Consider the following 14,408-nt stretch of genomic DNA (forward strand, 5'->3'; position numbering starts at 1 on the left):
CTACCTTACAGAAATTGTTACGTTGAGAGAGAATGTACATAAAATATGGGAAAGTTAGGAGGACCTCCATAAATTAGATCCATTTTATTTTTATTACAATAATTAAGTTGAAAAGATATTATTTCACACACTGGCTTTTCTGTTGTTGTTTTACCCTTTCCAGAAACATCGCAGGGAAACCATTCCAGGCCTCAAGCTGTCTCCTTCCTTGAAAAATTCTCCACTCAAGGGCTCAGGGCAATCTGAGGGTAAAAAGTAGAGGTGAACCTTTAAGAGTTGCATGTCCTGGGCCCATTTATTGATCAGTAAGAGATGGCTCAGACGGTAAAGCATCTGCCTGCAATGCGGGAGACCCGGGTTCGATCCCTGAGTCGGAAAGATCCTCTGGAGAAGGCAACGGCAGCCCACTCCAGTACTCTTGCCTGGAAAATCCCATGGACAGAGGAGCCTGGTAGGCTACAGTCTATGGGATTGCAAAGAGTTGGACACGACTGAGCGACTTCACTTTCACTTTCAAGAGATATAATAACAGAAAACTTTTCTCATAAAATGACAATCAAAGGCTGAATCTTTTAGACCTCTCCTTAAAAGGCAAGAGTAAACTCTGACTGATATTCAATTTACAAAAAACTCAGAAATAATGGCCACTTGCAGGAGATAGTATTGCTCATAAATAGTGCTCAAATTTTATTCCAAACAAGCTCATTTATAACTAAAGAAGGTTCTAGAATTCAGTCACTTGATTGTGATGAGTAAACAGAAGCACAGGATGGAAAATCCATATCACATATCATGTCTACACAAATTTCTTTAACAAATAGGCATTCCTCCTGCATTGAGTTTTCTCCCTTAAATGATCATGATCACAATATAAAAAGAACCATCCTTGTCAGTTCTTGTACTTGTTAATACATCCCCCCTTGAATTTAGCACAATTTAGCACGCTGTACCTGCACAAGTCTGCTTCGCTAGCAACTGGGTCTGAATTCAGAGTCCATTCTCCTTCACACACAGAACTCACCATCCAAATGATACCTTATCACAACCCACAGAGGCTTCAACAACAACAAAAAAAAGTCGAATGCCTTCATAACAGCCCCTGCAGACTGACACTGATTCCAAAATGAAGGGTGGGTTCTATTTCTGATAAATTCAATCGAAGAATTTTAGGGACTGTATATTTAAACAGGCAGATGATGATCTAAAGCGAAAGCCACTCAGTTGTGTCAGACTCTTTGTGACCCCATGGACTATACAGTCCATGGAATTCTCCAGGCCAGAATACTGGAGTGGGTAGCCTTTCTTTTCTCCAGGGGATCTTCTCAACCCAGGAATTGAACCCAGATCTCCCACATCACAGGCAGATTCTTTACCAGCTGAGCCACAAGGGAAGCCCAAGAATACTGGAGTAGGTAGCCTATCCCTCCTCCAGCAGATCTTCCCTAACCAGGAACTGAACCAGGGTCTCCTGCATTGCAGGTGGATTCTTTACCAACTGAGCTACCAGGGAAGCCCTGTGATCTAAAGGATAATCCAGAAACATTTCAAGTGTCACTTCACAAAGTGTGGTTTGTTAATAAGGTTTTTTGTTTTTTGTTTTAAATCAAGAGTAAAAGTTTAAGCTTTAAAAATCTTCATCAAATGTTATTTTAATAAAGGCAGCAGAAACAAATATGTTCTATAAATTCCAGTGGTTATACTTCTTTCTTGGAAGGTTCAAAACCCCTCAGCCCTTTGTTAATTTATCTGATTCAATGGAGCCATTCAGCAATGTCCTTAAACTGACCTAAGAGTTATCCTTTTAAGGGCTCATATTTACTGAGTAACAAGTATGACGCTCAGAGAATGGTTCAGCTAGTTCCCTCTTGGGTGAACTCAGTGGTGGTATATGTTCAGACCAGCCAAGATGGCTGTTCTCTTGCTCCCTGTTTGACCAGTACCTGCTTCATTTACACCCCACTCATAAGACTGACCTTCCTACATACTTTCCCCAGGCCCAGATAGTGATTGTTCTTATCCAAAGGGCAGTGACCAACATGCTTCTCTGCTAGTTTCCCTGGTAGCTGATGAGCCACCCTGACATCAATTTACCCCTTCCATTTCACCTCGACCTAAGGAGTCAAGACTGCCACCATGTCTGGCCCCACCATCCAATGCACACTGTGGGGTGTCACTCCAGTACTTTGCTTCAGACATGTAAGAGCCTTCTATCCATTAAACCATTAATGTCTCTGTCACCACCTCCAGGCTCTTTCTTCAGTCTTGAAGCTTGCAAGTACAGGGCTCATAGGCCTGTGATGTGCAGACCAACAGGTGGGCGAAAGCAACTATTCAAGCCAGATACTTAAAAAATATCCCTTTATCAGATCACCCAGAAACCAAAGAAACTCCTTCTGTGGGACATTTTAACACAAAATTGTTTGGGGAGCTAAGTGAATTATATTGTTTATTTTGACTCAAATGTGATCTCCTATATTTACCTGTTTCAAGCATGTATTGCTTTTATTAACTTGCTTTCGTTAACACTATTACTGAATTACTTATCATAGTATTGGACTGTATACGTATTTTTTTAATTAATATTTGTAGAAGTAAATTAAACTGAGGCACATTCTTAGGAGAAACAAAGGTGAAGCTGTCAACTGGGACTCATTCTGGTGCCAGTATTTTATTTGATTCTCACTTGCCTTTAGAGTTTCTTCAAGAAGGGGTTATGTCAGTAGTTTAACATTCTCTAACCTGAGTGACTGAACTTTGACACAGAACTCAATCTCCAGTTTAGAGGATATATCTGAATATGTCTTATGGGCAAATGGTGTCTTCTAAATCAGTCATCATAAAAGTAGAAGTAATTTCACACACCAGAGTCCAGTTTAAGTTCTAAAGTGAGACAGAGGATTCTAATCCCAGCCCTGCTACTTGTCAACAGTATATCTACATGCAAATTGCCAAGCCCTTTAGGGCTCCCTTTTCCCATATGTAAACTAGAAATAATAATGGTTCTATCTATGGGGCTGCTTTGAGGATTACTAGAGAGAGTACATGTGTATTCCCAGAGGAACAGAACTAATAGCATATACAGACATGTATGAAGGGGATTTATTATGGGAATTGGCGCATGTGATTATGCAAACCAAGATGTGCCACAACACATGTCTGCAAGCTGGTAAACTAGGAAAGCAGGTGGTATAATTCAGTCCCAGCCTGAAGGCCTGAGAACCAGCTTTTAACAGTCAAAAGCTCAAGAACTAGGAACTCGCATGTCCAAGGGCAGGAGGAGATGGACTACCCAGCCCGAGAAGAGAGAATTTGTCCCTCCTCCACTTTTTTGTTCTGTTTGCATCCTCAATGGATGGAATGATACCCACCCACACTGGTGAGGGTGAATCACATTTACTCAATCCACTGACTCAAATACTAATCATTTCCAGAAACACCATCAGTGAAAAACCCAGGAATGATGTTTTATCCGCTATACGAATATCCCTTAGCCCAGTCAAGCTGGCACATAAAACTACCCCAATAGGTAACACACTTAACACTAATCACGTAATAAATACCCAATTAATACTGACTCTCATTCTTACAGCCATCTTTAGCCTCAAGTTCCAAACTTAGGTTCAGTTTGTTGGTTACAAGAGTCCCAGGTGCCAGCCTGCAGACAAGGATCTCTTCTTTGATCTCATTTTTTTTTCCTCTATGCGCTAGGACAAACTCTTACTAAAGTGAGTTGCTCTTAGTAAGCATAATAAATGCAAGGAGCAGTAAAGCAAAAATGTCCAGATTATGAAGGGAACATTCAAAGAAGACTTGAAAGACTTGACTAGATTATAAAGAAGCAGAAAGTGGTATTCAAAGCTGAAATCTAAATTTCTCTAGCCCACTGACTGCCCAGTCTCTAAACATTACTAGGTTAGTAAACATTGTGGACTGACTAATAGGTGAAAATAATAGCCCTTACTTTCACTGTTTAAAATATTTAATTATCTGGTTAATGCATCAGAATGTGGCTTTGATCCATAAAATTCTGGTTTGATATTTGAATATCACCCATGTTATAACCCCAAATCCAAAAAGATACATCCGCTTTGCTCCTGAGGTACAATCCCACATGAAAATACTCTCTTCACTTCTTACCTCAGTCTTCCTGAAATTCCCTCTTTGGGTACAGCTGCCATTATAGATGCCCAAACAAGACTCTTTTTTTCCCCCTCTCTTTCAAAAGGGCAGCCTGGGTTTTCTTATTCCTCTGACTGCCTGCTTTGCATCTGCCTCCTCTCAGGTGTGTCCTTCCAGGAGAGTGGCTTGGAAAACCAGGGAGAATAAATGCCTTTGGTTGAATTACCTGCCAAGACAATCTGAATTTTACATCTGGAATATATCTTTTAGATTCACCTTTCCCAGATACCACAAGGACTGATCATTATTTTTAAGTTGGGCAAAGAGAACAACAATATGAGAATTGGTTTCAATTTCATAAACAAAGAAATGGTTAATGGATGAATGTGATCACAGTTCTCCTCTCCTTCCCAAGGTTTTATTTTTTTCTGTTATACCTTTTTTAAACCTACCTTTTTTTTTTTTTTAATGCTACCTACCATAAGTTAATTGGCCTCAGACCACTGACAGTAAGTAACAAAATAAGAATTAAAAAAAAAAAAAAAACTTTCACAAGTCATTTTTTAAAGTAGGTTGAGTCTAGATTTTCTTTTGGAGGCTTCACACCTCTCCCCTTCTCCTTCCCTGCACTGCATCCAAGGCTGTCTTCCTATTCACCTCCTTCCGCAACAGAAAGGACACCCTCCTTCCAGAACTCAGACTGAATTTCTTCTCCGATCTTCGAGAAAGAATTAGATTGGATTCAGTTACAAATGTTTCCCAAACTCTTAAAAGAAGAAAACTGTTTAATTAATTTACAATGAGCCAGAAATTATCCTTTTTAATCCTTCTCAAGGTTTGTCTGCACACTGATGGATTTCTCTCAAATGATGTCTTATCATTCTCTCTTCCCACATCCCATGTTATTTAGAGAGAACTCATTTCGAAAAGAGAAAAGTGTAGACAGGAGGATTAGATTTGAGCAAAGCACAACTGTACATTTATCATCCTCATCCCAACCCCTAAATCACTGATCTAGTCTCCTCTGTTAGACTTTGTTCATCCATAATTGCTAAGTGTCAGGGCACTTTTATCTTCAGTCCCAGGCTGCAGTGTGTAATGGAAGTACCTTTGCCAAGAAATATTGATACACAGAAGAGTCAGGACCAGGCAGGCAAAGCCCATATCTGATGAGGCAAAGTACATTTTTGGCTCTGGCCTTACAAAGTGGGTTAAGAAATGATGTGAACTTTCAAGACAGAAAAGCAAATAAGTTTGCACACATTTATGACAATAGCTACCAAGTGTAGCTTGTTGCTTCGGAGGGGAGGAGTAGCCTTTTTTAGTGTAAATGCCTAACTGGTCCTCTGAGACGCTGTAAGATGACCAGGGAACTAGGAGAATGCCCTGAGCAAAGATTCGTCCATTAGGCAGAAGGAAGAGAAAGAAGAATTCTGGGTACTTGCTCCAGATCTAGAAACAAGCATTTAGTTCTGAGGGAAAAAAGCATTCCAGTTTGCAACATTCATTGTCTCTCTTCCTCCCCACCTCTTTATACCCACTCGAGCTGGAGACAGTTTCCCTGCCCTAGAGCTAAGAACTCCCTTAAAGTTAAGTCCTTGCCTCTGATTTTATGGTTACCTGGACAACTGAGGTATGGAAAACAGTGTTGCAGTTCAGATAAAGCTCCAACAGAGGTTCATATTGTTTCCCAGTGGAGTGTCCACCAGGAGGCATGCAGCAGTTCAGATTACATGCAGATTTCCATCCTCAATCAGCCCCTAATTAAAAATAAAGCCTCTCTCCATCTGCTCATAACGCTCACAAAACCTTTTTTTTCCCCCTTTGGGCTCAACATTTTTAAGCTTGGTCTGTGCCCAACTGTAGATTACTCTGACAAGTCTGAAGTGTTTTGGCATGAAGTAATGGTGGGAATAGGTACTTTTTTTTTAAACTTGATTCTTAAAAACAGCAACAAAAAACAGTCTCTAAAAGTAATTCAAGTGAAAATAACTTCAGATGCTCGTTTGTACACTTTAAATGTTACTAGTTGAAAAGGACATCTAAAGAGCTGTCTGAAGCTCAACCCAACAGGAAGGCTCCCAGCAGACCCTGACACAGATGCTCTCTATTACACTGTAATTGTGCAATGCTGAGCAGGACTTGAAAGGGTGACAAGGTCACTGCCCAACCTTGCAGCTCTGCAACTTGTGTGTAATGATGGGGGGTGCATAAAAACTATGGGGCAACTCAAAAAGGCACGGAGGAAGCAGTTTTTGTCCCCCAGTTAGAAGGGTTTTGTCGACACCCGCTTGAGATTGCAGAAATACAAATTTGCTCAACACCACAATGACACAGCTCGTACAAGAGGGGTTTCCCCTTTCCTTCTACACAATCTGCTCACTTTCTATGCAATTTGTTAAAAGTCAGATATGACTTTAAAACTCTCTCTGATAGGTGGCTTCTAAGATCCTCTACTCCTCTGGCCTCCTACCTCACCTCACCTTCCCAGTAAAACAAGTCAAGATAAACATCCCCAGGGCAGGTAATGTTCCCTGTGGGCACGTGACCCCAATACAGATAAGCACAGAGCAACTGGCTGCTGGAAATACTTCCACAACATTGAATAGATCTGCTTTTCTTTTTGCATTTCTTGCCCCAGTTTCACCACATTTACCTCTTCAGGTGCTTCTCCTAGGAAAGTCCTACATAGTCTGAGGATCTGGCAAGCTACTTTTTAATGCACTTAATTCAACAACATTATCCTTTGGGTGATCTATGACAGCAATCCTCCAAGGAAGGGGACAGAAAGGGTTCCCTTAACTCAGATGCTCAATGTGGGGCCCAGCACTGATTTAGTCTTAGGACTAAAGCAACCATGTATGATTGCTTGCATGGCACCAGTCCCTCCCCTCTTCTCCCCTTCCCTTTTTTTCATTCCTGAAGCATTGCCTAAGCACCTCTGCTGTGTCTACCTCTATGTGCAGGTTCTAGGAATCCAGCTAAGAAAAGATAAACAGAGCAGTATCTTTAAATTTATACTGCTTGTAATCCAGCAGACATCTGAGAGTCACTAAAACACCCCCAAACAGATAATGTCCCCCTAGACAGATCATGACCCAAATGCAGGAGCAGCTAATTTCTCACTCATCCAAAGTAGAAAACAGAAGTTCCTGAGCATCAGGAAGCCTCCCCCACACCACCAAAGTATTGGTACAAGGATCCGAGATTCTTCTATTTTGTGGCCCTGCTATATTCAACACTTGGCTTTTACGGTTGTCATGGTTATCTGCATCGAGCCTCTGGATGAAGAAAGGGAGGGGCAGGGGGTGGAATGGGGAGAATGCTTGACACAGGACGTATCTGGGGTCAGTCCATAAAAACTCCACTGGTCAGTCACAAGAAAGGCTGGGAAGTGCAATCTCACCAAGTGCCCAGGAAGAAGAAGAAACAGTTTTCATAAACAACTAACCAGCCTCTGCCAGGAGGTCAGAAGAGAGAAAAAATGAGAAAAAGGAGATCCTACAGCAGAATTCACTGAAGGCAGAATTCAACATAAGGAACAAAAGAGAAAATGGAAACCAAAGCAACCCAGGGTGTGCAAAACAACAACAGGACTCCGAATGATGTTAGGAGGCATTCTCTGAGGCCTCCATCATGTGAATAGTAACATGTCAGATGGATCTTCCAGAGCATAATGGATCATCAGAGCATAGACAGTGACATGTGACAGCTAAGGACCAAAGGCCATCAGGATCACAGGAGATGAACTGACATGTGGTGGCTGAAAGCCCATAACAACAGCCCATGTAGTTTCCAGTTGAGCTAAAATTGTTCATAAAGAAGTCTGCATGCCTGGGACAAATCAGTTTTATGAATTGGTGACTATATTCATTCAAATGTGGCAGGGGTGTGGTTTGGATGAGCCACTAGCATGATACAAATTTTGGGAAATGTCACATGAGAAATCTGACTTTCCATGGTCTCTTGAACAAGCAAAAGATCCCAGTAAGAGTGATTCCTCATTCCTGAGTAGCAATAATCCAGTCACTCAGAATTGCCACTGACCTCCTTCAACTGGGCCTGCTCTCTCCAACACACCAAAGCCCTATAACATTTCATTTACATATTCTACCTGAGTTGTGTAGACAATTTGTAAGCCCTAATGTAAATAGTTAAATTCCTACAAGTCAGGGACTTCCCCAGAGGTCCAGCAGCTAAGACTCCATACTCCCAATCCAAGTGGCCCAGGTTTGAACCCTGGTCAGGGAATGAAATCCCACATGCCGCAACAAAGCTACCACAAGCCACAACTAAGACCCAGTGTAGCCAAATAAAAAACATTTTTTTACCAGTTAGAAATATAATAGAAAGAACCATGTAACTCAAGATCTTGGGCATTTTCAGGGTCTGACAGCAGCCCCCATAGAACATTGTTGTATGTACAGATACACATATATATACATATATGAAAAGCAGCAACAATGAGACTTTGCTCTATATTTACTTATTTAAGCATCTGTCTTCTTCAATTCAGTATGAATAATTTTGAAGGCAAGGCTCAGAGTATCTGGCCCATATAAGGTATCAGTTAAGTCTTTTGAAAGAAATCACAGTAAACTTATAACAAATAATCCCTTGAAAATGAACTGAAATAAAGAAAATATGAGTATGGCACTGAGGCAGCATCACTGACTTGGGACAGATCTCACCAGGAAACCCAAAGGCCATGTGGGGACTGATAATCCTGACTGTGCACACGTGCACCCTTACAAAGAAGGCAGAGAAGAAAAAAGAAAAACTGAACTGGAGACAAGAATTGAGAGAAGTGAGGAAGAAAGGTATATTAAAAAGTTTCAGCAGGGAAGGAATGGAGATGCAGATGTAGAGAATGGGCCTGTGGACACAGTGTAGGAAGGAAAGAGTGGGATGAACTGAGAAAGTAGCATTGACATAATACATTATCATGTGTAAAACAGATCTGATAGAGTGCCTGAAGAACTATGGACAGAGGTTTGTGACATTGTACAGGGGGTGGTGATCAAGACCATCCGCAAGAAAAAGAAATGCCAAAAGGCAAATGGTTGTCTGAAGAGACCTTACAAATAGCTGAGAAAAAAGAGAGAGAGAGAAGCTAAAAGCAAAGGAGAAAAGGAAAGATATACCTGAGTGCAGATTTCCAAAGAATAGCAAGGAGAGATAAGAAAGCCTTCCTCAGTAATCAGTGCAAGAAATATAGGAAAACAATAGAATGGGAAAGATGAAAAATCTCTTCAAGAAAATTAGAGATACCAAGGAAATATTTCATGCAAAGATGGGCACAATAAAAGACAGAAATGGTATGGACCTAGTAGACGCAGAAGATATTAAGAAGAGGTGGCAAGAATACACAGAACTATGAAAAAAAGATCTTAATGACCGAGATAACCATGATGGTGTTATCACTCACCTAGAGCCAGATACACCAGAATGCAAAGTCAAGAGGGCCTTAGAAAGCATCACTATGAACAAAGCTAGTGGAGGTGATGGAATTCCAGCTGAGCTATTTCAAGTACTGAAAGATGACACTGTTAAGGTGATGCATTCAATAGGTCAGCAAATTTGGAAAACTCGGCAGGGGTCACAGGACTGGAAAAGGTCAGTTTCCATTCCAATTCCAAAGAAAGGCAATGCCAAAGAATGCTCAAACTACCACACAATTGCACTCATCTCACACACTAGCAAAGTAATGCTCAAAATTCTCCAAGCCAGGCTTCAACAGTACGTGAACCATGAACTTCCAGATGTTCAAGCTGGATTTAGAAAAGGCAGAGGAACCAGAGATCAAATTGCCAACAACTGTTGGATTATAGAAAAAGCAAGAGAATTCCTGAAAAACATCCACTTCTGCTTTACTGGCTATGCTAAAGCTTTTGACTCTGTGGATCACAACTCTATGGAAAATTCTTGAAGTGATAGGAATACCAGACCACCTTACCGCCTCCTGAGAAATCCATACACAGGTCAAGAAGCAACAGTTAGAAGTGGACATGGAACAACACTGGTTCCAAATTCAGGAAGGAGTATGCCAAGGGTGTATACTGTCACTCTGCTTATTTAACTTATTTGTATAGTACATCATGTGAAATTCCAGGCTGGATAAATCACAAGCTGGAATCAAGATTCCCAGGAGAAATATCAATAATGTCAGATATGCAGATGACACCACCCTTATGGCAGAAAGTGAAGAAGAACTAAAGAGCCTCTTGATGAATGTGAAATAGGAGAGTGAAAAATCTGGCTTAAAACTCAACATTCAGAAAACTAAAATCATAGCATCAGTCCCATCACTTCATGGCAAATAGACGGAGAAAAAATGGAAATAGTGACTGACTATTTTCTTGGGCTCCAAAATCACTGAAGATAATGCCTGCAGCCATGAAATTAAAAGACGCTTGCTCCATAGATAAAAGCTATGACCAACTTAGACAGCATATTAAAAAGCAAAGACATTACTTTGCCAACAAAGGTCCATATATTCAAAGCTATGGTTTTTCCAGTAGTCATGTTTGGATGTGAGAGTCGGACCATAAAGAAAGCTGAGCGTGAAGAACTGATGCTTTTGAACTGTGGTGATAGAGAAGACTCTTGAGAGTCCCTTGGACTGCAAGGAGATCCAAACAGGCAATCTTAAAGGAAATCAGTCCTGAATATTCATTGAAAGGACTGATGCTGAAGCTGAAGCTCCAATACTTTGGCCACCTGATGTGAAGAACGGATTCATTGGTAAAGACCTTGATGCTGGGAAAGATTGAAGGCAGGAGAAGGGGACAACAGAGGATGAGATGGTTGGATGGCATCAATGATTCCATGGACATGATTTTAAGCAAGCTCCAGGATATGGTAACAGACAGGGAGGCCTGGCATGCTGCAGTCTGTGGGGTCGCAAAGAGTTGGACACAACTGAGCAACTGAACTGAACTGACTGAGAAGTTGCTATGTAACACAGGGAGCCCAACATGGTGCTGTGTGATAACATAGAGAGGTGGGATAGCAGGAGGAGAGGGAGAGTCAAGAAGGAGGTGATATATGTATTCAATGCAGTACAGTTCAGTCACTCAGTCGTGTCTGACTCTTTGTGACCCCATGAATTGCAGTACGTCAGGCCTCCCTGTCCATCACCAACTCCCAGAGTTCACCCAAACTCATGTCCATCGAGTCAGTGATGCCATCCAGCCATCTCATCCTCTGTCATCCCCTTCTCCTCTTGCCCCCAATCCCTCCCAGCTTCAGGGTCTTTTCCAGTGAGTCAACCCTTCACATGAGGTGGCCAAAGTACTGGAGTTTCAGCTTTAGCATCAGTGCTTCCAAAGAACACCCAGGACTGATCTCCTTTAGAATGGACTGGTTGGGTCTCCTTGCAGTCCAAGGGACTCTCAAGAGTCTCCTCCAACACCACAGTTCAAAAGCATCAATTCTTCAACCCTCAGCTTTCTTCACAGTCCAACTCTCACATCCATACATGACCACTGGAAAAACCATAGCCTTGACTAGATGGACCTTTGTTGGCAAAGTAATGTCTCTGCTTTTCAATATGCTATCTAGATTGGTCATAACTTTCCTTCCAAGGAGTAAGTGTCTTTTAATTTCCTGGCTGCAATCACCATCTGCAGTGATTTTGGAGCCCCCCAAAATAAAGTCTGACACTGTTTCCACTATTTCCCCATCTAATTTCCATGAAGTGATGGGACCAGATATCATGATCTTCGTTTTCTGAATGTTGAGTTTTAAGCCAACTTTTTCACTCTCCTCTTTCACTTTCATCAAGAGGCTCTTTAGTTCCTCTTCACTTTCTGCCATAAGGGTGGTGTCATTTGCATATCTGAGGTTATTGAGATTTCTCCCGGCAATCTTGATTTCGGCTTGTGCTTCTTCTAGCCCAGCGTTTCTCATGATGTACTCTGCATATAAGTTAAATAAGCAGGGTGACAATGTACAGCCTTGACGTACTCCTTTTCCTATTTGGAACGAATCTGTTGTTCCATGTCCAGTTCTAACTGTTGCTTCCTGAACTGCATATAGGTTTCTCAAGAGGCAGGTCAAGTTGTCTGGTATTCCCATCTCTTTCAGAATTTTCCACAGTTTGTTGTGATCCACACAGTCAAAGGCTTTGGCATAGTCAAGAAAGCAGAAATAGATGTTTTTCTGGAACTCTCTTCCTTTTTCGATGATCCAGCAGATGTTGGCAATTTGATCTCTGTTTCCTCTGCCTTTCCTAAATCCAGCTTGAACATCAGGAAGTTCATGGTTCACGTATTGCTGAAGCCTGGCTTGGAGAATTTTGAGCATTACTTTACTAGCGTGTGAGATGAGTGCAATTGTGTGGTAGTTTGAGCATTCTTTGGCATTGCCTTTCTTTGAGAATGGAATGAAAACTGATCTTTTCCAGTCCTGTGGCCACTGCTGAGTTTTCCAAATTTGCTGGCATATTGAGTGCAGCACTTTCACAGCATCATCTTCCAGGATTTGAAATAGCTCAACTGGAATTCCATCATCTCCACTAGCTTTTCGTAGTGATGCTTTCTAAGGCCCACTTAACTTCACATTCCAGGATGTCTGGCTCTAGGTGATATATGTATGCTGCTACTGCTAAGTCACTTCAGTCGTGTCTGACTCTGTGTGACCCTATAGACGGCAGCCCATCAGGCTCCCCCGTCCCTGGGATTCTCCAGGCAAGAACACTGGAGTGGGTTGCCATTTCCTTCTCCAATGCATGAAAGTGAAAAGTGAAAGTGAAGTCACTCAGTTGCGTCCGACTCTTAGCGACCCCATGGACTGCAGCCTCCAGGCTCCTCCATCCATGGGATTTTCCAGGCAAGAGTACTGGAGTGGGGTGCCATTGCCTTCTCCAGATATATATATAATTATGGCTTATTTGTGTTACTCTACTGCAGAAACCAACACAACATTATAAAGCAATTTTATTCCAATTAGAAAATAAATTTAAAAATACAGAAAAAAATTCACGAGTCTATTTGGCTCAGATGATCACTTGGGTGGTGTCCTAATTGGCCCCTCTGGAAGTTGCAGGTGAACAAACTATCTGAGCACCACTCTCCCTTCCTGGAACACCCTGGGATCTACAGAACTGTGCAGTAGCAACCAGAGGTTCCCAGGGAGACCAGCCAAGCTCGCTGCCACCTGTTGAAAGATACCCTTAACATGGCTCAGGGAACCACCACCATCAACCACCATTTATCTCCACAGTAGGAGCTCAGAAAAGATTGGATTGGGCTGAATGGAACTTAAAGGACCTGAATTGATGTTACTGAGAACAACTTAGGTTACATGACAGGAAAGCAACTTGGCCCTCCATGAGCTCTGTGCAAAGGGCCTGCCCCTGCTGAAGGCACAAGAATTATCAAAACCAATCAAGCACATAAATAAGTCTCTCAGGAATGATTAATCCTTGCTGTGAAGAGGCCAGGGGGTAAGTGAGGCGCCAACAATTCTCTAGTCAACTCTGAGAGTTACCCATACAGGGAGACAGGGGCTCTGGCATCAGCACAGCCAGGCAGAGTGAGAAATGTTGGCAAGGTGACTGCTGGGGGCAGGCATGTCTGGGCACAGAAGTGTTAGCTTAGCCTCCTAATATTTTTCTTGGACAACAATGAAAGTCTTGATGGAAGTATCTTTCTATTCCCTCTTTTGCTAACTCTACTCTCTACTCTCCTAATCTGCCAAGGGGAAAAAAAGCAAAGCTCTTTCCTAAACTTTTCCGGAAAAACTAAAGTAGGGTTCTCTCCATCTTCTGGGACCAACACTAGCCCATCCAATCAACATTTTTTTTATTGACAGCCTACCATATACTAAGTGCTAGATGGAAAGCAATGAATAAATAGAGATTTGGTAGTATATTTTCTATCCGGAGAGAAAGGCAGTGAACCAGTAAACACATGCATCATAACTAACCACGATAAAAGTTTCAAAGAAAATGAGCATAGAGCCCTGATAGGAAAATTACCAACGCTGTGTGGTGGCTTTGAAGAGAAAGCCTTTCAGAAGAAACTGAGACCTGAAGGAAAAGAAGGATCCAACCAAGAGAAAAGTAGCTAGCAAAGACTGTTTCAGGTAGAGGAAACAGCATGAGAAACCCTCAGGTCTCTGAGAGGCCAACAGGAGGTTATTGGGATTCTGGATCAGAAGTGTGGCCCGGAGAGGCACACAGACTGGTCTGAAAGAAATATATAGAAAGATAATGCATGTGCGGCCTTTTTGTAGCTCCCATGTGTTAGGGTCCACATGGGCTTCTCTGACTCTCACAACACAGG

The 14,408-nt window shown here is 41.9% G+C and overlaps 1 protein-coding gene across 43 annotated transcripts in view; it reads right to left on the reverse strand.

Moving 5' to 3' along the window:
* Positions 1–14,408, reverse strand: part of LOC129621202 (uncharacterized) — a 488,210-nt gene that overhangs the window by 208,956 nt on the left and 264,846 nt on the right. For 6 of the 43 annotated variants that reach the window (XR_008699138.1, XR_008699137.1, XR_008699139.1 and 3 more), the window contains one exon: positions 155–242. The exons of the other annotated variants lie outside the window; for them this stretch is intronic. The gene's annotated coding sequence lies outside the window, so the exon portion shown is untranslated. The remainder of the gene's footprint in view (positions 1–154; positions 243–14,408) is intronic. 43 annotated transcript variants of the gene reach the window in all.

Source organism: Bubalus kerabau, chromosome 10 (genome assembly GCF_029407905.1).
Source record: "Bubalus kerabau isolate K-KA32 ecotype Philippines breed swamp buffalo chromosome 10, PCC_UOA_SB_1v2, whole genome shotgun sequence".
NCBI lineage: Eukaryota > Metazoa > Chordata > Mammalia > Artiodactyla > Bovidae > Bubalus > Bubalus kerabau.